Source organism: Notolabrus celidotus, chromosome 2, assembly GCF_009762535.1.
Source record: "Notolabrus celidotus isolate fNotCel1 chromosome 2, fNotCel1.pri, whole genome shotgun sequence".
NCBI lineage: Eukaryota > Metazoa > Chordata > Actinopteri > Labriformes > Labridae > Notolabrus > Notolabrus celidotus.
Genome location: NC_048273.1, coordinates 25,938,169 through 25,959,332, shown reverse-complemented (window position 1 = coordinate 25,959,332; position 21,164 = coordinate 25,938,169). Strand labels below are relative to the sequence as shown.

Sequence of the window (21,164 nt, the reverse complement as noted above, 5' to 3'; positions counted from 1 at the left end):
TCCTTCTCCTGAAAGTTAACTTTTCCATTACAAAAAGACTGATTTAGCCCATCAATTGTTTGGCTCGGATCCAACATTATGAAACCTTCTCTGCACATGGAAGATAATGTCAGCTGTCGGCTGCTATGAAAAGAAAATAAACTGCCAGAAATTTGAGATATCAGGTTTTTGCAGGACACCAGCGATGATGAGTGTGTGGCTGTTTTGTAATCTTCCTCTATGAACCTTTCATGCTATTATTCATCAGCACAGTTCTGTGGCTTGAAATAAATTGCGAGTTATTAACGCAGCTCTCAGAGAAATGAATGTGTCCTACTCTGAAATGCTAAGCCATGAGAGAAGTCTTACATAAAATCATCGTTTAATCCTTGTCACTGATGTAATCAGTCAAATGGCACACATCTAAAATCTGATGCTGGAACTGGGCTCTCTCCAAAGTACACTCCATGCTCTGGATTGTTCCTGTGATGCCAGCCAGACAGCTGTGTGCTCTGTGCTTTGTGCCAGATGCTCTAAGCTCACACACATGGTGACTCTGCATAGCATGGGATATGGGGCATTGATTGTGTCTAAACACCATAGCTACTACAGACATATTGTCTGATTTTGACTGAAATAATCTTTACCGCGGCTGTATTAAATCAATTTCAGAAATTTCCAGCAGTTCAATGTGCCGCCTTTGGCCTTGTCCAGTGTCATGAAACTGGGCTGACCATGGCCTCTAGCAAGCCGGAATTTCTCTTCAGCTTTTAAACCAATGAAACATGTAGTTTATCCTAAAGCTACTCTCGGTTTCCAAACTGTATGACTTCACTTGAGTCAGAAATGTCATCATTATTTCAACATTTTCTGAACATTTCTACTTAATAGAACTGTATTTGTGTTTTTGATGATGGGAAAAAAGTGGAAAGTTATCAGTAAAATTGTTTTCAAAATATATTTTTGGTGTGTTTTGGCTTGTGGACAGGACAGCTGAAAAGAGACAGGAAATACTGGGAGAGTGGGGGGAGACAATGTAGCAAATGATCGGGCCCAGAGTTTAACCTGCGACTGCTGTGACGAGCACTATAGCCTCTGGATATGGGGCGCAGCACTTAGAACGGTAGGCCAACGGCGCCCTTATCCATAGCATTCTAATGTTCCCTTTTTTTAATGAAGCATGGAAGCCAATTGCAAAAAAAGAAATGATACATAAAAGGCATGTTAAGTAGAAATAAACCGAAAAAACTAATGTTTCAACTTAGCTGTAATTCAAAACAAAATGTTGACAAATATTTTTCATTTTTTTGTGAAAAGTGAAACGCGACGAATCAGTACAAAATGTAAGACATCTTATTATCCACCTCTTACAAAGTTTGATAATTCACAGACAAATCTCCCTGCTGTTACTGCTGCTGTGATAAAAAATAAAACAACATATGCGTTACATAGGTGATAAAAATACCTAATATGAATTAATTACCAACATTTTTTGATTAAATATCAGTTCATGAGAGTGCTTATTATCACTTAAAATCCACTTATTTTAGTTATTAATTCATTTAATCAGAGCACTGACTCATAATCTCACATTGTGCCTTAAGATGAGTCATTCTGGTTCACAGCTTCTCACCTGTTTTTTTTTTTTTATGGAAGAAACAGGCTTTTATAACCTTTTATATTTTGGAGGTGGTTATTTGAAAATTTCATGCTAAGCTTATCCCTAAACCCAAAAATAATCTCCCAACAGCTGCAACAGCCTACAGAAAACCACGCTACAATATGATTTGCAATGTCAGTAACAATAATTATTTCAAGCTATAAACCACAGAACCCCAGATGTCACTTGTGTTCGGCATGTGGGGGAGAGAGGCACGGCTTCAAAGGGGAATATTCTCTGATTCACTGTCGTGTTTCATCAATCTGTGCTTTTCATCTCATTCCAAAAGTTATTTTGTCATGCCGTCGACTGACCTTTTCCATGTCCAGTGATCCCTCAGCCTGGCTTATGCTTTCATTCGTCACTCCCAAAATGTCTTTTGTTCAAAAATTTGGCCCGTACACGCAGGTTGTGAGCGACAGCAACAGTTTGGAAGGAAACAGCTTTTATACTCAAAGCAATTAAAACAGCTGGTACAGATTTGTTTATCATCTGAACAAGCTGGAAAAGGCCAGCTGGTCCTCGGATGAATTACTTGAATGGGCTGCCTGAGTGTCTCCAGTATTAGGAGACGGTGTCGAGGGATCCATCATCTCAAAATGCATCCGTATGTGAGCCCCTCAAGACTGTGTTCAAAGTTATTTAAAGTTTGGAAAAAAAAACTCAAGTCCATTGTGGGAAAAGAAAATTTAGGAAAAAATTAGGCATACAGCTAATGATGCTAAACCACTCTGTAGAGAATGAGGAGAGCAGAGTATATTGGCCTTGAGAGCTTAACAAAAGCCACTTTGAGAAAATGTGTGCAAATAGAAACAAAAGCAAGAGAAGATAACACACAACCAATGTGACGATTGTGCAGAGTTGAAATGTGCAGCAATTATGGAAAACATGAACTCACATGTTGATATTTGCCTGATATTTGGTTGTTTAATGGTTTTACCAGTAGCTTGTGTTATGATGGTATTTCACTGTACTATGGTGGTTTTATTGATATTATGCATTGATCTCAATCTTTAATTATATAGCTCCAAATGCATTTTGTTTCCTTTTTTGTATGGCTGTTATGTGCATTTCAGATCATTGAATTATCTTATTTGGTATTGACCTGATATTGTTTGTTATTATTGGGTATTGTAAAGTTGTTGGGTTCAGTTGTTTGGTACTGTCATGGTGTTGAGTTTTATAATTTGTTATTACTTTTTCACTCCTTAGTATCGCCTGGCTGTGTTAAATACTTAATTCTGATTGGTCAAAACCTTGTATCAATGGTTATTAATTCTGAATAGCAAAGATGACACTACAAGCAAATAACTTGACAGGGTGAGACAAGGCCCTGGTGTGAAGCTAGCCCTGGATTCTATTTTACATAACCACTGGCTAACTACAGATTACCCCTGAGATATTTTTAGGTTTCTGAGTTTTATTTTTTGGTATTGTTGTGATATGGGGTTGCCTGGTTAAAGAATGTCATGCACCAGGGTTGTGTCATGGCCTTATTCTGTATTGTAATAGAACAAGGGTTTCTTGTTTGGTGTCGGTATTTGGGTTGTTTTGGGTTCTCTCGTTGGGGGTTTTCTGTCCCGTTGTCATTTCTGGTTGTGTAGTCCATCTCTGCATCAGTTTTGTTAATGCTGGGCATTAGTTATCAAATTAACATGTTTTTTTGCTTTGACTACCACTGTTGGCATGTCATTTTTAAATTGCAGTGCATTGTGCTGACTGAGCCACTGTAGTAACTAAAAGAAAATCATGTTGAATAAACTCTGTGAAGAATGAATCTGACCATCTGAAAAAACAGAAACTGGTAGCTCTCCACTAACAGCAAAGATTAGACAAACTTTTTGTATTTGGACTCATAAAAGAAACCGTTTACATTAACTTGTCTTTACCAAGCTGTTTGCACCTTTACCTGAAGAAGGATAAACCTGCCAATGTTCCAGTTCTAAATCGTGGAGAAACTCCACCCATCAAGCCAACACTGTGCCTGTCAGGTTTGGGTGCGTCAATGAGTTCACTGTATATCAGCTAAGCTGCCAACTCTTGGCAAGTTTCTGCACAATTTAATTTGGACAAATACATGTCAGGAAGCATTAATGGCACCAGGCCTGTATCTTATGCATCGGCCAATTAGAGTAAAATTTTTCCCACAAAATAAATCTTTGACTCTCGTCGAAACAACATTTTTTCTGTTTAAAATAAACTACTATAATGTCTAAGTCTTTACCAAGAGTGTGTGAAAAAAGGCAAGAAGAAGTTAAAGAAATTAAAAACAATCAGTCACAGTCTGGAGTTCGTTCCAGTCATCATTATGTTAATTCAAAAAAGTGTTGATGATTACACCTGGCATTGGTTCAGCTGAAAATTTTGCTGCTACTGAAAAGAAACAATATTCTCCAGTTTCTGGTAAAAACTACAGAGCTGGTTAGTAGTTTCCATAGTAACACACATAAATTACCTGCTGTTTTAATCAATGCAAGTTCTTTAAAGGCTTTCTGATATGTGACCATGTGTAACTAGTTCATTACCCTGCTTTAACTGTCATCATCACCTCATTTGTTTCATACTCCTCTGTCTACAAATGAGCCTTTTTAATGAACACCTGGAAGTCAACCAGCACTGCCGGCTCTGCTGATACAGAGATTCACCTAATGAAATCACACCCACAACTACTGATCAGCATTACTTTAGTAAATATGCAAATGAACTGTGGAGACTTAGCATCGCCGCCGCACATTTCAATTAGTTTCATTGTCATGGTATTACATTTGTCATCGTAAACAGCACCATATGCTCACAGCACTTAATTCAAGTTGGGGAGAGATTATGAGCAGATGATTTAGCAATTGCTCCGCTCCTCCACACTGATATGGCACCGGCTGATGTGAAGTGAAATGAAGCCAGGCGCTCGGATGAGGAGAGGGCACCGTTTCCCTCCCCTCTGATTGACTAAACATTTAGCAGAGATATAATTGGCTCTGTAACAAAGTGACCATGGGGCGTGAATACATTTGTAACAAGCCCTTTGATCACACTCACAGGCACGCTGGCATCCTGAGCCTCCCTCGACATGGCCGCCTGTCAGACATGTTTGGTGGGTTGTGAAGGGCAGGGATTTCAGCATAAGCTAAATAACGGGACGGCCTTGTTGGTAGGTTTGCCTCATCATCGCACAGGTTGTTTCATCCACTTCATGTAATGCTGCTCACTGTGAGTTAGTCTCTTTCCCTGTCCTGTTTCATACAAAGTAAAACAGTTTAAAAGATCAAGTTTATGACAGAAAGTGTCCTGTAAAATCAGGATTTCACAGTTTTTTTTTAAGTTCATTGTGCCACTTTTGTATACCTTAACAACAGCTCTCGCTTAAGTTTGTATCTATTTTTCACACCAAAAAATGAAGTGTTCAAGTAGACTGAAGCAGGATCAGAGTTACAAAATAAAACTATTAATGAGAACAAACGAGCAGTGATGAAGATAATTAGAGGACTGCAAGTCAGTGAAATAAAATCCCCAATTGAAGGCAGCAGAAAGCCTCACAACTTAAAGCTCCTGAGTAACCCTCAGTTTGCATGGGCTTTGGTTCCCTCTGTGGACAGAGCGTACCTCTTACTCTCGGCTGCTCTTGGCATGTACACGTGTATGTTGTGTTTTCTGATACATCAGTTAGAAAGCCTTTTTGCAGCATGCTATAAATCATCTTATCTGACACAGACCCCATGGCAGTTGTTTTTGTCAAAAGTCTTGTAGCTAACAGACATGTTTGAATATGTATGTCATGTAGAGGCATCAATGCCAACTTCCATCTGGTCCTCACAGAAATTTTAACCACATATCTAAACATACTGACTTGCAAGTAATGTGTGAGGAGAGCATGTAAGCTGTATATAGAGGCAGCCAGTATAATGTCACCCAATGGTTTATAAACCCTCATTTAAAGTTCTGCAGTTTGGCAGTAACCAATGATGTATTGAAGGCACCTAAGTGAGGGCAATGCATTGCAACAACTCTTCCCTGGATGACATCTTTTTATCGGATGCATAAGAAACAATTGATCTGACATTTAAGAATAACTGTTCATTTTGTTGCCACAAACAGACCTGATGAAGCATGACAAATCTGCATCCTGATGTTATTCAAGCAAAGTTTTAATCCATTATTTGACATTACATAAAAAGATTTAATTAACCTGGGGCCTGTGTGTCTTACTATTTACAGAGAGCCAACAAAAAAAGATGAACAGGAACTGCTTCGCTGATACAGGAAACCCATGGATTGCTGGCATCAGAAAAGTCTCCTCTGGATTCAATGAGTGAAGAAATGAAGGTCTTAAATTTGCAGTAATATCTTCACAGACATACAGTATATTTGTATTGCATGATACTGTGTTCTCTCCCAGGTAACACATCACAAAATGTGTTATAATTAACTATATTTAAAAAAAATGAATGATCTAACTGATGGCATCATTAGAAGCCACTGTGCTAGCTGTTGGTGGATTTATCCCAGAGGTTAAGTGATCATCTGGGTCTACTCTCTGTGCTCTCACCAAGCAAACTCTAGTAGGAGGAAATCAGGCATCACCAAGCAGCAGGGGTGAAACTGTCAACTGCTGCAGTAGTAAATGCACTGTGGTTGCCCCCACTGTCTGGTCTGCTCCATCTCCCACTCCTTCAGTGGCTCGTCCTCAGCCACCCCGCCCCCTCCCTCGGCTCCACGAATCAGCAGATCTGTAACCTGTCAGCTGTGATGAATAGAGGGCGTCTGCAGCCGTGGCTGCCACCACAGGCACAGATGGATGATAGTGGGCTGTTAAAGTGCTTCCTGCGCCACAGTGGCCGACATAGTCAAGGCGAGCAGCGATGGGCAACATTCCTCTGTTTTATTTTTTCTCTATTTTCCGATATTTGGACTGCCTCTGCCTCTGGCAAGAGCTGAAACACAGTCAGAGCACCTGGTGTGCCAAGTCACAAATAGGTAGCAACAGCCACGGTTTCTCCGCCTTCATTCACAATATTTTTCTCTCTTTATGTCAAAACACTTCTGGAGTATTTACCAGCTGTATGTTTCTGCAGCCCAGTTACCGGTGTTGGCTAATATACTGTGAGAAACCGCAGCACAGGCTGACACCGTCCACCCAATTCACTTCTATGTGCTGCTATATCTCGTAATTGCGTAGCTAATTTAGGGGCTAATTGAGAACTATTGAGAATTAATTCTAAACTGTTCTCCCAGATGATGAAAAAAAAATGTGGTTCAATTATAAACACTTCTGAATGTGCCCCTAATCACTCCACTTAGCCCCAGTGAGCAGTTAATAAAGAGAAAATGGATGCATGCAGCTTATCAGTTTTTGCCATTATTCAAAAATAACTTTTTTTGTTTGTGTTTACATACACTCAATGAAACTGTTTTCTTAAATAACTCACTCCTGCCTTCCTCCTTTGTAAATTGAAAACATCTAAATGGAATTAGTCTCTGTACAAATGTGGCTCAGTGATGTTGATTCTTGGAAAATCACTGACCTCCTCACTGCTGTAAATCCTACTGAGCAGCTGTCACAGATGTTAGGCTTCATAATGACCCTGGGGATGGAGGAAGCATGGGCAAACATTGGAAAGAACATAAACCATTAGATGCACTGTTAAAATATTACAGCGAGTTGCATGGTATCCATAGAGAGAGCTGCGTTACAGCCGCAAAGGCATACAGCAGAGATCAGGGTGCACTCAAGCCTGCACAGTGGCAGTGTTATTCTGTTCAATTAACTCTTGTGGAACATTTTGTAAAAGAGCAGTCAGATATAAGAGACACAGAAAATATAATATAGTTATTTTTGTAAGATATATATGAAGAGAAATTAAAATATATGAGAGCCAGATCTTTATTTATGCAGTTTCTGCAAGTATTGATGCAGTGCCACTCTCATATTCTGTTTATTCAACCACCTTGGCATGTTTGTATAGCTTGGCTAACATTGCAGTAGTTCTGTGATTGACAAAATCTTTAACAAGGCACTCGAGTTTGTCATTGGCGAGATATAAACCTATTGAATCAATGTGGAAACAGAAGAAACGGTCACAGTGCGTGATAGGGGCAAACAGTAACGTCAAGAGCATGTGTTGAAGAACATGTTGTTGTTTCAGGGTCCTGACCTCCCAGAAAAAGCTGCTCAGGAGATGTTACCCTCCACACATTGACCTCTTGACCATCTCAGGTGCTGCAGCTGCAGTGACCCTGCAATATCTGGTAGGTGGAGATATTGTTTCCTCTTTCTGGTTTACACAAACACAAGGGGTAAAAGTGCAAACATTCTTTACTCAGGTAAAGATGTTTGTGTAAAAGACAAGTCTGGTAAAATTAGAAGCACTCTTCTACCTTATTTTCTTTAGCCTCAGTAAAATAAAAATCATAGTCTGAAGAGCACTCTCAGTATAAAAGTAGTCCTCCGAGAGATATTCCAACTGTTTCTGTGCATAGCTAACTTAAGTTGTTGGGGGAAGGTATTTGTGCAGCTGATAAAGGTTTAAATGTCTGTGAAATGAATACATTACAAAACAAGTATTTCAATACTCCACTCAAGAACAGTCACAAAGTATTTGTGCTGAGTTTCTTCCACCTCTGCAAACAAATAATGTCATCTTGCAAATTCTTAATATATGATTATTAAAAGTATCTGTAGCCATGTCACCGGGTACATTTGGCAATAAAATGCAGCTCAAAACTTGTTTCATATACTCACAAAGGGGCAGAAAGAATATGAGTGCAGCATGACACAGCCCAAAATGTACATCTGTCTATCTATTAATCTGTCAGAACTGCAGCCTTTGCAAGCCTACTATGCAATCTTTGTTTAACTTTTTAATTTAGTCAGATTCTGGTTTCTTTCAAGACCAAATAAGCATTTGAATATTCACACAGAAAAAGTACTGATAAAAATCATATATATATATATAAATAAATGGGGCAGTACCTCCTGCTGTTCGCTCTCTTGGCTGCCTGCTGAACCCCTCTTTACGCTGCCCCTGGATTTGAAATTGAGCATCACACATCTGCTGTGCACTACAGTAGGTAACAGCTCTTATCAGGGGCAATTTCACAAGGGGTCAGCGGTGTCAGGTAAGAGGTGTCACATTATAGTATACCCTCAGTCAGCTGATATGGCAGAAGTCACTGTAGGAGCAGCAGCAAGAGCAAGAGGGGAGCAAGAGCGAGGAGAGGCAGAGGCAGAGAAAGAAAGAAAGACAGAAAGAAGTAGCTGAGCTGAGGTGTTGGAGAAGTTCAGCTTTACTGTTCTATAATTTACTCCCACTCTAAAACTATGACTGAATGTCATTGTCTTTATGATTTCTCTCTGTGAATATATCTTTTAGACTTTCTGGTTAAATCTAAGGTTTTACCTTTTGGAATCATGAAAATTTCACACACCATGCCAGACGATAAAACCCTTCAGCAGAACTTGTAAGGCTAATAAACAACCCTGACCAATGTACAGGTTAGCCAATATGAGCCTAACACAGACAAATGGAACCAGCACACATGTTTCTGAAGCTATTTATACAAAACAAAATGCAGCAAGGAGTGATTGGGTTGATTTAGGAACTGTTTCATCATGTGATATTTATACAAATATTAGTTGACGATGTAAAATAATGTAAAATTATTCTTCAAAAGAAGAAAACTACCTCCTGGTTACCTTTGTGTAGTGAGATCGGTGAAAATTTGATGCATTTCCTGCTGTTATTCAATATCAATAATTCATTAGCTCAGCTGAGATAACAGGAATATGCTGCACATATTTTTTGCCCCCTGAAACAGAGAGTGTAACTGAATCCCTACCTCAACAAAAAAACTGTTTGTTTGCATTTTAATCAAACTTTTATAACAAGAGTCCAACTATTGGGAAATGTCGTCTTCCAATGCAAAGATTGAAACCATTTTCATACCTGTTTCAAGCCAGAAGATAATATACCTTGTTTGGCTGAGCCGTTTAAGGGTCTGTGTCAACTAACAGCCTCTGCCATACAGCATTTTTTTTTTTGCACTTTAAGGCATCTGTCAATGTCACCTTTCCCTAACAGACCAATCAAAATCAAGGAGACTATCAAGACTTGTTTTGTGAGAATACAACATCCAGGTGTAGAGCCGCTGCTAGTGCTCGATTCCTCTCCACTGCGTTTTACAAATGTGCTTTGTATGTTTTATTTTTGCTTTATTAAAATACATTTTCCAGACTTCAAATACATGTAACGGTCAAAACCCAGGAAAGTAAGGGTGCCATGTGGTAACTTTTGTATCCAACAAAACGGTAAGTGCGGATGTGAAGCTCTCTGAAATAGAGGTGATGTGCAGAAAAACTGCTGCCATTGGACACAGGTCCTAAAATAGGCAGATTTGGGTGTCTTTAGTGAGTCTCCTCTACTCATGCTAAGCTATGCTGTCTGTTGCGTCAATCATTATAGATTTATGGGTTCAGACAAGCACCAATCTTCTGATCTAATTTCCAGAAAGATATCGTCTCAGTATCCTTTGTTCTGAAAATGTCAGACTGTTCCTTTAAGAATAAAAAGAAATGATATCGGCTGTGCCCTTGAGCCTCATAATCCAAACTGTTCCAGTAGAGCTGCTTGGTGTCATCTGGAGCCTCTGAGGGACACAGAGCCTGTAACCTTCCAGCTCCTCTGAGCCGCTGTCCAATCGTACCAGAGTTGCTTCAAAAGGCAATAAGTCATCCATCACATCTATTGAACGCTCTCGGTCACCAGCAGGAACAGCAACAACATCAATATAAGTTAGAACCTTTAACACTGACAGTCTCTTCACCAGGAGACTCTGGCCTGTAAAAGACTAAAACAATTGGTATACCTTCATAAGGTTTATAAAATAAAAGGCAGCAAATTAGAGCAGAAATCAATAAAATAATGTTGAGACAAATCAAATAAAACTAAACTCAATACAAATAATGGTGTTGGAATACTATAAGTGATTTTGGCTGTTGCTGTGAAATACTGGGTGTCTCCTTTAAACATCTTTCTTGCCGGCCAGTTGTTGAAACTGCCAATATTTGGATTTAATTGTGCTGCTCCAGGCTTTAAATCTGACATCTATAGCACTGACTCCAATACAGTGTTATATTTACAAGAAAACTCCTTCTCAGGGGCTTCTTTTTGCAATACAGCTGCCCATTTCAAAACAATAGCCTATTTCATTGTTTTGAAACAGAATCTTATAATGAAGGAAGTCTATTTGGAACGTACATTTACACATCTGTAAGACACTAGAAATTCAAGACTTCCAGGTCTTCGAAGATTAAGTTTCATGAATTTGACACCTAGAAATCTCAGCATGTGACCCACTGAGCTATGGCTATACATTTTTATTCCTGGCAAGACCTCTAAGGATGATAATTCAGTGTTACTGCTTTCACCTTTCATGAGATCAGCAAACTACCTTGAAAACAATTAAGTTAAAAACAGGAAATAATGGGGCTCAGTTTCCTGACCTGTTTGAACTTTGCTTTGGCAGCCTGACAGTGAAGGAAGGCGAAGCTTCTCTTGACCTTACCCGCCCATCCTCTTGGGAGCCCTTTTCATCCTGCTCGCTCATGTGTCAGGCCTCAGAAATCATTGATTCCTTCCTGCAGTGTGGACAGCACTGTATAACAAAGACAAAGGAAACGTGGAGAGGAATCTTTTATTGTATCAGGGCTGACCCTCCTGATGTAAGGTTTGGGTTTTCAATCAGACTGTCGCAAGTGAAAGACAATGTTTCAAGGACGGCCACAGATTTCGGCATAACACTCAAAGATGTATTTTCAATGTGTCTGGAAACAGGCTTATTCAAAACCACTCGCATATCTGAATGGCAAACATTACACTACAGCCAGAAGCTTGTTAGCCTAGCTTAGCAGATGAAAGAAGGATTAGAAAATATGCTAACTAGCAAATCTAAAACTCACTCAGTAATATTTGCATCATTTTTGTTTAATATGATCAAAAAAGGAGCTTTACGTGTTGCAGATTTTAATCTTTATGGGGCTTTGCAGAAAGTTCTTCACTGTGGCTTTTACTGTTGCTGGGTTATGTAAATTGTTCTGCTTCCCTTGAGACCGTTAAGTCTGTGTTAAAATGCTTTGTATGCTTAATCCAATGGCATTTTACAAAGGAAATCTAAAAAGTAGTGGCAGAAATTGTAGCAGCATTAGCACCTGGAAATATACCTTGAAAAAACAAGCATGGTCCCTCCTCTTTACAGACCTCAAAGTTTTCCCTGTGATAGAGCCAGAGAGTGGAAGCAGACAATTCTGACCATGTTGGATTGTGCTCTTTGTTTCAAATTCATCTTATGTTTCATTTTTAACTGAACTGAATAGAAAAGGGGTTCCTGTTGATTATTGGTACTATATTGACCCGGATATGAGAGGACCCTGATTATACAGTGACTCCCCTTTCCAAGACTAAATTTTAGAAGTTGCCCAAATCTTGTTTTTTTTCATAAAGAAAACAACTTTCATCTGCAATAATGATTTTTTGAAAACACCCACTTTACAACACGAGTTAGGTTGATGTTTTTTATCTCCTTTGAATCAAAATCTTGTTTTAATGTCCTTTAAAATTAAACGATCGCAATCAAATAGAATTCAAATCCAATCCAATCTACTTTATTTATATAGCACATTTTAAAAAACAATCAAGTCTAGCAAAGTGCTGCACAGTGAGGTAAAATAAGTTAAAATACACAGAACATAGAACTCTGAATTGAATAAAGTAAAAGATTCTATGTAAAACAAATAAAACACTTAAAGAAATAAATAATAAAAAAAAATTGAATAAAAACACTGTAAGAGTAAATAAAAATACAATAAAAGAACAGACAGAGATGGAGCCCACACAACTCTCATGCTGGGTTAAAAGCCAAGGAGTAAAAATATGTTTTAAGGCGGGATTTAAAAGTCGGTAACGTTGGGGACAATCTAACATGGGGGGGCAGCTCGTTCCACAGTTTGGGGGCCACTGCTGAGAAGGCACAGCCACCCCTGGTTTTCAGCCTGGTCTTAGGGACCACAAGAAGAATTAAATATGATCACTGTAAATGTAGAACTTGTTATCAGTATTTTAGTACTATCCAAATTAAAATATGCTGCAGCTTGATGACAGGTGTTGTGCTGAGCATACCTTTACGCTTCTCAGAAACATACTCGCGCCCGCTATCTTCAGACATTGCACTTGGTGATACCAAAGTCTTCTGGCTGTTTGACCGTTGTTTCATGTTGTTTAATGTATCTGCTCTATTCATACCCATTTCCTCAAAAAAGGCACCATAGCTCTGCCTCCGTTGTTTGGTGGCTTGTCCTACATTTCTTTGCTACTTCGCTCCGGTCATCCTGTCTCTCCATCTCTCATCCCTGGCTCTGTAGTGCTGAGTGGCGGCTGGCCGACTTACTTCACAGATAAGTGGAGCTGTCCACTGCTGTAACCAAAAATGTCATTTCATTACCAAACCTTGAACACGAGACCATCCCATTTTTGTCTTATATATAAGACACAGTACAGCAAATTAATATGAGGCAAAACCCAGATCTCTTTGTTATTGTAAAATCTATCTTTCAGGCAAACCAAGTCCAACTTTTGTTTTATACTAAGCAGAGTTAATTCTGTGCCTTGTATTTTTTAGGTCAATTTTAGACCTATTTATGTCTTTTAGAATATTTGAGAAAACTGTCAAAAGTAATGTCATCTCTGTTGCTACCATCTCTTTACAGTTAATTCAATCCAATCCAGTTTTCACAAAAACTGCTGAAATATAAACTGACACATCCTGTTCCACAAAGATATGTTGGACTTGGTGGAAGCAGACATCCTGCTAGTAATACACACTCTAATTATAGATGACATCAAGAGCAGTATATGAAATAAGTTCAATTTTTACTTGATTTTACCATTCACACAAGTACACATTGCGCCCATGTCACTGCATGCTGTAGAGTCAAATCAAATCAGGGTAGAGAGAGCTCCTGCCTGAATGATTGACATCTGAGTGCAAATCAATCCTTGTAGGAATCTTGAAACCCTTTCATGCAGTGATGGTTGATTTGATGGCTCAGTTGAGCTATCGAGGTCTGGCAGTTGCTCTAATAAAGCAAAAGCAAAAGTCTGATAGATAGATCCAAAAAGAAAAAGGGTTCAGATATTTAAGTCACACACTACAATTTTGCCCCTGGTATCTTAAACTTCAAGCTATTCCACAAGCAAACTGTATGAAGTTATTCAAAGAAGTAGGACTTTATTGCTTCTGTCACGACTGAATAAAGTTAGGATAAATCTGTTTCCAAAGAATCCTCCAGTTTTCCTGCACCTTTCCATCGATCAGCCTTTTTTAAAGCATGAAAGCACCCACATTTTCTCTGAAGTCTGACCTTGTTAGGACTGGACGGACTGTATCAGGAGAAAGAGTTGAGGGCTTCGTTAAACACTGTTTCTTCAGCTGTTTAGTATTTTATGAGTGTTTTCTGACTGTGTTTGGGCTCTGAAATCACGAGCAATAAGGCTGTATTATTCAAGCAGGTTTCCCATGTTTGTTTTCCGATTTCCTGTCAGCAGTCATTAGTCTTCATTTATTCTCCTCTCCTGCTCCCCCGGAGCACAATGCCCAGGATCCTGCCCCCCACAGCGTGTGACTCATAGAGCACACAAAGGCCACCGCTGAGGTAAATACCCACTCTTACTTTCTGCCAGATCATGTTGTTTTTGAAACTCGGCAGTGTTGACTGCGATGCTCGACACAGTAGGTGAAATTCCGGGCAAAGTACCAGGCCTCTGTGGAGAATGTCACCACATTTAGAGGCACACAGACTATGTCTATTGTTTCCTTTTATACCTAAACCCACTAATGATTGTTATTAGAATTAGCAAAAAGGTCATGAAGCAGCACAATCAATGTTGGCATTTTTGTTCATTCCCGCAGTACAATACAATACAAGACTTTTTCAGAGCTGTTTTCCTTTTTTGTGGGAGGAGTGGAGTGTGATTAATAATCCTAAGACCATAATTACAAGTGATAGGTAGCTCCGCTGAGGTAGTCCACATGCTGCCAAGACCTTGTGGTCGAGCCAGCATTGAAATCAAATACATTTCATTTGAATGTATGATTGCAGATCAGCAGATTCAGTTGTAGTGGAAAGTATGACAGGCATTGCAAACAGCTGAACAACAAGCTGTTTTGAATATGAGAAAATGTTCAAACATGTCATACACTGCTCCCACTTGGGCCCCAACATTCTATCAGAAGGCAATGAATTATGTTTTATAAAACTGTATTGGCTAAATGTGTCATGGGATGTAAGCATAACTTTTTAACAGTAATGCCTCTCCCTCTATGTAGTCACAATATTGCTTTATTTTTGGTCAGCTAGATACCATGTTCAGAACAATAAACCACCTGAAAATAATAGATTTCAGGGCAAAGCCAGTGAAACATGTAAAGGTGCCTGCTCACACATTGAGCCTTTTGAGGAAACAACGTTTTGAGATGAGAGACCTGCATGTTGCTGCTGACCTGAAGCACCTGATCAGGTTAGGGATATTAAAACAAGAAGTTACAAACATCATATCACGCTCCATAAAAACTCACAATGTGACGGCAAGATGATGACCTTTATTGACATTATGCATCTCTATAAACAGGGTTGAAGGACATTTAAACAAAGACCTTTTTTTTAAGGCTATACAAACCTTTTACTACACTTATAGAAGAATAAAAACCCACTGTACGCTACTTATGAATATTAAAACATGCAGATCCTTGTGGAACTGTTTTAAGTTACATAAAGCTTTAATAGCTCAAAAAAAAGTTCTGTATTCGTTCATTTTGAGCTCATCTCCAGTTCATATTCACTTAAGCAGGATGTCAAACTCAATTTGAATCAAACAGCAACAAAGTCTTTGGCTGTTAGCCAGCCTTCACTGAAGGGCAATTTAAACCTGTCATGGCTGCCGAGATGCACCTCGTACCTGTGTGAATCCTAAGTGAAAAAAAATGCTCTAAATTAGCCATGTTTACAAATCAAGGGCTGTCAAGGTGATTAATTACCACCTCCATTCCCAGATAATATCATGTGACATCTGCTCCCCTCCTGTGAAGTAGTGGCAGAGATCACTTGTCTTTGTGATTAATTAAAGGAGCCCCATGGGTTAAAATTTGCAAGAAAAACCTTTATAAGACATAGTCCTTCTTAAAGCTGTCCTTGAAACCCCTTTAGACACACACACACACACACACACACACACACACACACACACACACACACACACACACACACACACACACACACACACACACACACACACACACACACACACACACACACACACACACTGAGAGGACCAGGGAGGATCCAGACGCAGACAGGAAGAAGCTGCAGAGGTTAGGTGTTGTGTCAGGTTTGACAGTTGACTCGGGGGGCTGAATTAGAGACAAGGAGGACACAGCAGCTAATAATATCATGTTTGATCTTCTCACCCCGGAGCTTTGTATAGGGAGCAAAGAAAGGTGAGATAATGACTGCCTCTCTCAAGAATAACAGATAGAGGAAACTGCCTGTTAAGCAAATACGGCCGGCCACTTTCTAAAGCAAGTTGTTCAGTTTCTGCTACTTTTATTTGTTTTGGTATTTTTAAAGCCAATACATTTAATCAAGCATCATACTTTTGTGTAAACTTACAGTACTTGTGTTTTTCTGAGGTAGCTCCCAATGATGACTTAGACTCTGTCTAATGTAGTAGAAACACAAATATACAATAATCTGACAGTTGTTGTTGTAGGCAAACTAAGATTTAAAAAAAACGTGGATGATATCATAGTTATTGCCCTGACTTCAGTGTTACGTGGCAGACATTTCTAAACTCATTTATTGTATAAGCCCAGAAGAAAAAATCTTTTGGAAATGGCTGCTGCAGTAAAAAGTGCATAATTAAAGTTAACATGTCCAAAATATTTCTTAAGCGGAAAGACTCTGTTGAAACGTCAGTGACAGAATGAGGTAGGATGCTGCATTGCAAGAAAAATAAATCCTTCTCAAAAAATACTTTCATCAACTTGGCTAAAACAATCTTTCTTGGCACATGAAAAAACATTTCAAAGCTGCTGGTATTAAAAAAATGATGAACCAGCTGAAAGAACCAGCTCTGCCCAAATAAAGTTCAGCTGCAAAGCTCTACACACAAACACAAACTCACGGCAAACCCTCACAGGTGTTTTCTTATTCAGCCAGAGTTAGACCTAATGACTGTGTGGGCGTGTGCAGACCGTGCTTGACTGACACCAGTATCGTTGTCCTGTTGGTATGGGAGGACTTGCACTTCTTTTTCTGTTGGTATGGGAGCACTTGCCCTTCTTTTTATAGACTCTTGACATGTAATTAAAAACACAACTTCAGCCAGCCTGAGCAGAGGTCAGGTTGCTCTAAACACAATAATTGCCAATGTGAGGTCCTGCATTGCAATGCTCAACCTACAGAGTTATTTCAAGCCATTTAACCATGTAATTTCTCACTGATTACATTCCCCCTCTTATGGAAGACATACATAAGTGTATATCATTATATTTATCTTTGTGTGCCCTGTTGTCATGTGCATCTAAATAGATCTTACAAGAATATTGTACTTTACATTGTGCCACTTTGCATCTTGCAACTTGCATAAAATCATTTTTAAAAATGCAGACATACCAAAAGAAAAGTAAACAGCTGATTTAGTGCAGAGTAAAGTTCTGTTAATATGGAGTACATTCACCCATTAATTGACCGACCCCATATCTATCTTTTCTGTTTTGCAACTGTTCCGGTTGGGATAAATGTTATATTCCAAAATATACCTTGAATTCCAGGAAATGCTGAAAAACCCAGGATATCTTAAAGTACCTGTGCACGAGTGCTGAAGAAATAGGGTTATAAGAAAACAACCCAAATTCCAAAACAGCTATCATACTGTATAAAATGTTAATAATTACATAATTTGATGTTTTGATGCAAATAATGTATTAACCTTATGTTTAAAAGTCGACATGGGGTATGGGGATGCATAACAAACCGGGTGGTCTATATCCTCTTTATATAGAGCAGAGGCCATGATTTCAAAAAAGAATGTCAAATTTATTTTCTTCAGTCCACAGGACAGATTTACACTTCACCTCAGAACATCTTAAACAGGCTCAGGACCAGAGGAGTCATCAGCGTTCCTAGATCATGTTTAAACTTATTTTCCTTTTCCATGGTTTCAGTTTTAACCTGCATTTTTAGATGAAGCAACAAACTTTGTCACAGACAATGTTTTTTTTAAGTGATTTTGAGCCCATGCAGTGATATCCACTTCAGAGTCATGTCTGTTTTTAATGCAGTGCTGCCTGAAGGCCTGAAGATCTTGTCTATTCAGTATTGATTTTGATGTCTCCATATGATCTGATGTTTTAATGATACAGTGAACTGTGAACTGTAAATGATGAAATTCACAAATTATTTGCAATTTTACACTCAGTAACATTATTCTGACATTGTTGAACTTTTAATTTGTGCTGTCTCTCACAGAGTGGTGAATCTCTTCTCATCTTTACTTGTGAGACACTCAACCCCTTTAGATTGTCCTTTTTATCCCCAGCTATGTTACTAACCTGATGCAGATAAATGTAACACAGTTTTCAGTGTTTTTCTCCCCTTCCCAACTTTTTTGTAAATGTGTTGCTGACCTCAAGTTTGAAGTGAACATATATTTTTTATATGACAGTAACAGTTTTCACATTTGAAATGTTGTCTTTGCACTAGTTTTAACAACATTTAAATAATTTCAAACCCTCAAAAAAAATTATTCAACATTTCATTCAGATACCAAGCTTTTTTGAAGCTGGTATTGTGTAAGGCCCTGACATGACAGTGTGGCTGATTTGACAGAGAGTGGTTCTTGTTGTGATCGTCTATTTTTTCAGTTGTTTTCTATTGGCTTTAACTGTATGATGATCTGCTGCCAATTGGTTGATAACAGCTACCATGTAGGTCAAACTACTGGTTTCTGTAGAAGTAAGCTCTGAGCTATATCATTTCTTCCCTCCCATAGTTACATGTTCATTTGAACAGAACCAGGTCTGGAGCCAATTTACTTCAGTGCTTGACATTTTGTTTTTTGAAAAGCAAAGCTCACATAATATGGCGGTTGACCAGCAACAACACAATGCACAGCAAGGTGCTCTTCTCTCAGGCTTTGATAAAAAAATAATAGCATTCCAATGTTGCCTGCTGTTACTAGACCTGCAGGATGTGTTTCTTCGAATGGAGTATTATGAGGCTATTTTGAATTTACAATGCTTTTTTCTTTTTCTAAGTTGGACAACAGGACTTGAACACTATTCACATGATGCCACTGTATATAGTTTTTAGCCGGTGTGAAACAGGCCAACATTATATTCATGTCTCTTTATGACCTGAGCAGATGAGACTATCGGGTGATTATTTCTTTGGCCATGTCTAATACCTGTAACTGCTGCCACTGGGTTGGGTGGAGTCGCGTCAGTTTCAGACCAGGCAGTTAACATGGGATTTTAATACATTTGACCTGTATATAAGAAAACCCTACTTCCACATTTATAGGAAAGTACCTGGAAGAGATATAGATCCACTACAGCAGGTGCCAAAATCGACACAAAATCAATCCTATTCACTGAAGCTTTAAGAATCTCATCACTACCAAGTGAAAACCTCTGACGTTAAAATGTAGAAGTGCTGGAAACTGCTCTCAGTTACTCAAGTGTCCGCTTGAGGCTGGCTCCAAAAGCCCTGGATTTCCACCCAAATGTCAGCTGTTAGCGATGGATCTTGAGGCCCTCCTCAACTCTGCCTCTTTGCCTCCTGCGAGGTGGGCCGAACGTTGCGTTGAATCAGCATTTCCAATATGGCAAGCGGTATCGTTGGGCTATGGTCACGCCTTCTCACATATTTAATTTAGATAGTTATTTTAAGCATGCATGTACAAAGAACGACTGGAGAAATTACAGCATTTATATACAGCTGTCATTTATCCATAAGGTGCTGTCAAATAAGCCAGCAGCTCATATGAACTTTAATTATTTATTTGTAATGCCCCAGATTTACAGAGAGCGCTGCTTCATCCACCAACCCTATTTCAGACTATTAAAAAGGAAACAATTACCATATTTCATCACTTATGACAAGCCTTTGAAAGCTCTGATAAACCATGACTGCATTATTATTTCCGCTCTGACAAGCAGTCTAATATATCTACAACAGTGAATTTCATTTGATGTCATGACACTCAGCATGGTGGCTATGAACAGCCTCAAAACTTGTGGAAGCTTTCTGTGTAATTCAATCACAGATCCTAGTGCCTTGGTTTTAATCCTCGGCTGTCACAGAACACACTATAGGCTTCTAATTTATGGTGCAATCTGGTTTTAAATGTACATGCCAAATCCCTATGTTATTCTTTCTATAATGAACAGAGTTAGTTTGCAGTGCAGTGTACAGAGCAATTGAAAACCTCAAAAGCCCACTAATTTGTGTCGTGTAAAGTAGCCCATATGGGAGGTGTGGGATTTAGAAATAATATTGTTCTTTGCTCACAGGATTAAAGCGTAGTCACAGCTTTGAATATAAACCATTTGCACATCTTGAAATGTAATTAGTCATTAAGATATTTCCTCCGTGTTGCTGTCTCAGCCTTTTGTATGAGCAGGCAGTCTGTTACCTCCTGATAGCAGCTTCATTATGGAAACCTGTCTCATATATTAAAACACTTTGAAATTTCACGTCGTTTCTGAGCTGCAGCAACGCTCTCCTTTATTTACATGAAAACATGTGGCATTCAATTAAGGGTTTTCACTGAGGCGTTTGTATAAAGCACACGTTAATTTATGGTGATTTGTAAAGAAGTGTTTCTGATATAGAATCACAAAAGATTTATTGGTTTTACCATCTGGATACTCTTTCATGCTGCTGTGAATATTTTTGATTTGATCTGGGTGGCTCTATTATCACTTGGTGCTTGAACATTAATATCATGCAGGTATTGGTTTGTTTCAGTTACAACAAAAAATGCTCAACACACAAAAGAACAGACAATTTCTAATCAAACAGAACCATTTGTTCAGGTAACGAGAGTACATTTATCATTACTTTTGAAGCTGAAGCCATGGCCTTTTTCCCACAATGCTAAGTAGTTATGGTGCTCTGACATGACCAAAACGTTTTTGAATATGAAATGTTTGCCAGTTTATTATTCATTAATTGCTTGCTACAATTAGAAATGTTATAGATGAGGCAATTTTTACTCTTACTAATTTTCACAGAGCTCTTCGAGTGCCAAACTGACAGAAAAAAGCTACCTTGATCATCCTATTTTAGAGTTTAGGACCGGGCTGAGATATTTGACCAGTTACTAGTACATGTACATATCAGTGTTATAGTCAAGTCACCAAACCTTGAGTCTGAGTCGAGTCTAGAAATCCATGTCATGCCTGAATCAAAAGAATC

The 21,164-nt window shown here is 38.8% G+C and overlaps 1 long non-coding RNA gene across 6 annotated transcripts in view; it reads left to right on the top strand.

Annotated features, from left to right (window-relative positions):
• LOC117830256 overlaps positions 1–21,164 on the top strand; it is a 233,975-nt gene that overhangs the window by 125,723 nt on the left and 87,088 nt on the right. For 4 of the 6 annotated variants that reach the window (XR_004634755.1, XR_004634753.1, XR_004634750.1 and 1 more), the window contains exons 3-4: positions 5,852–5,959; positions 7,780–7,882. This is a non-coding gene — a long non-coding RNA (uncharacterized LOC117830256). Of the gene's footprint in view, positions 1–5,851; positions 5,960–7,779; positions 7,883–17,793; positions 17,820–21,164 lie in introns of those variants that run through there. The other 2 variants (XR_004634754.1, XR_004634752.1) reach the window with 2 other exon arrangements.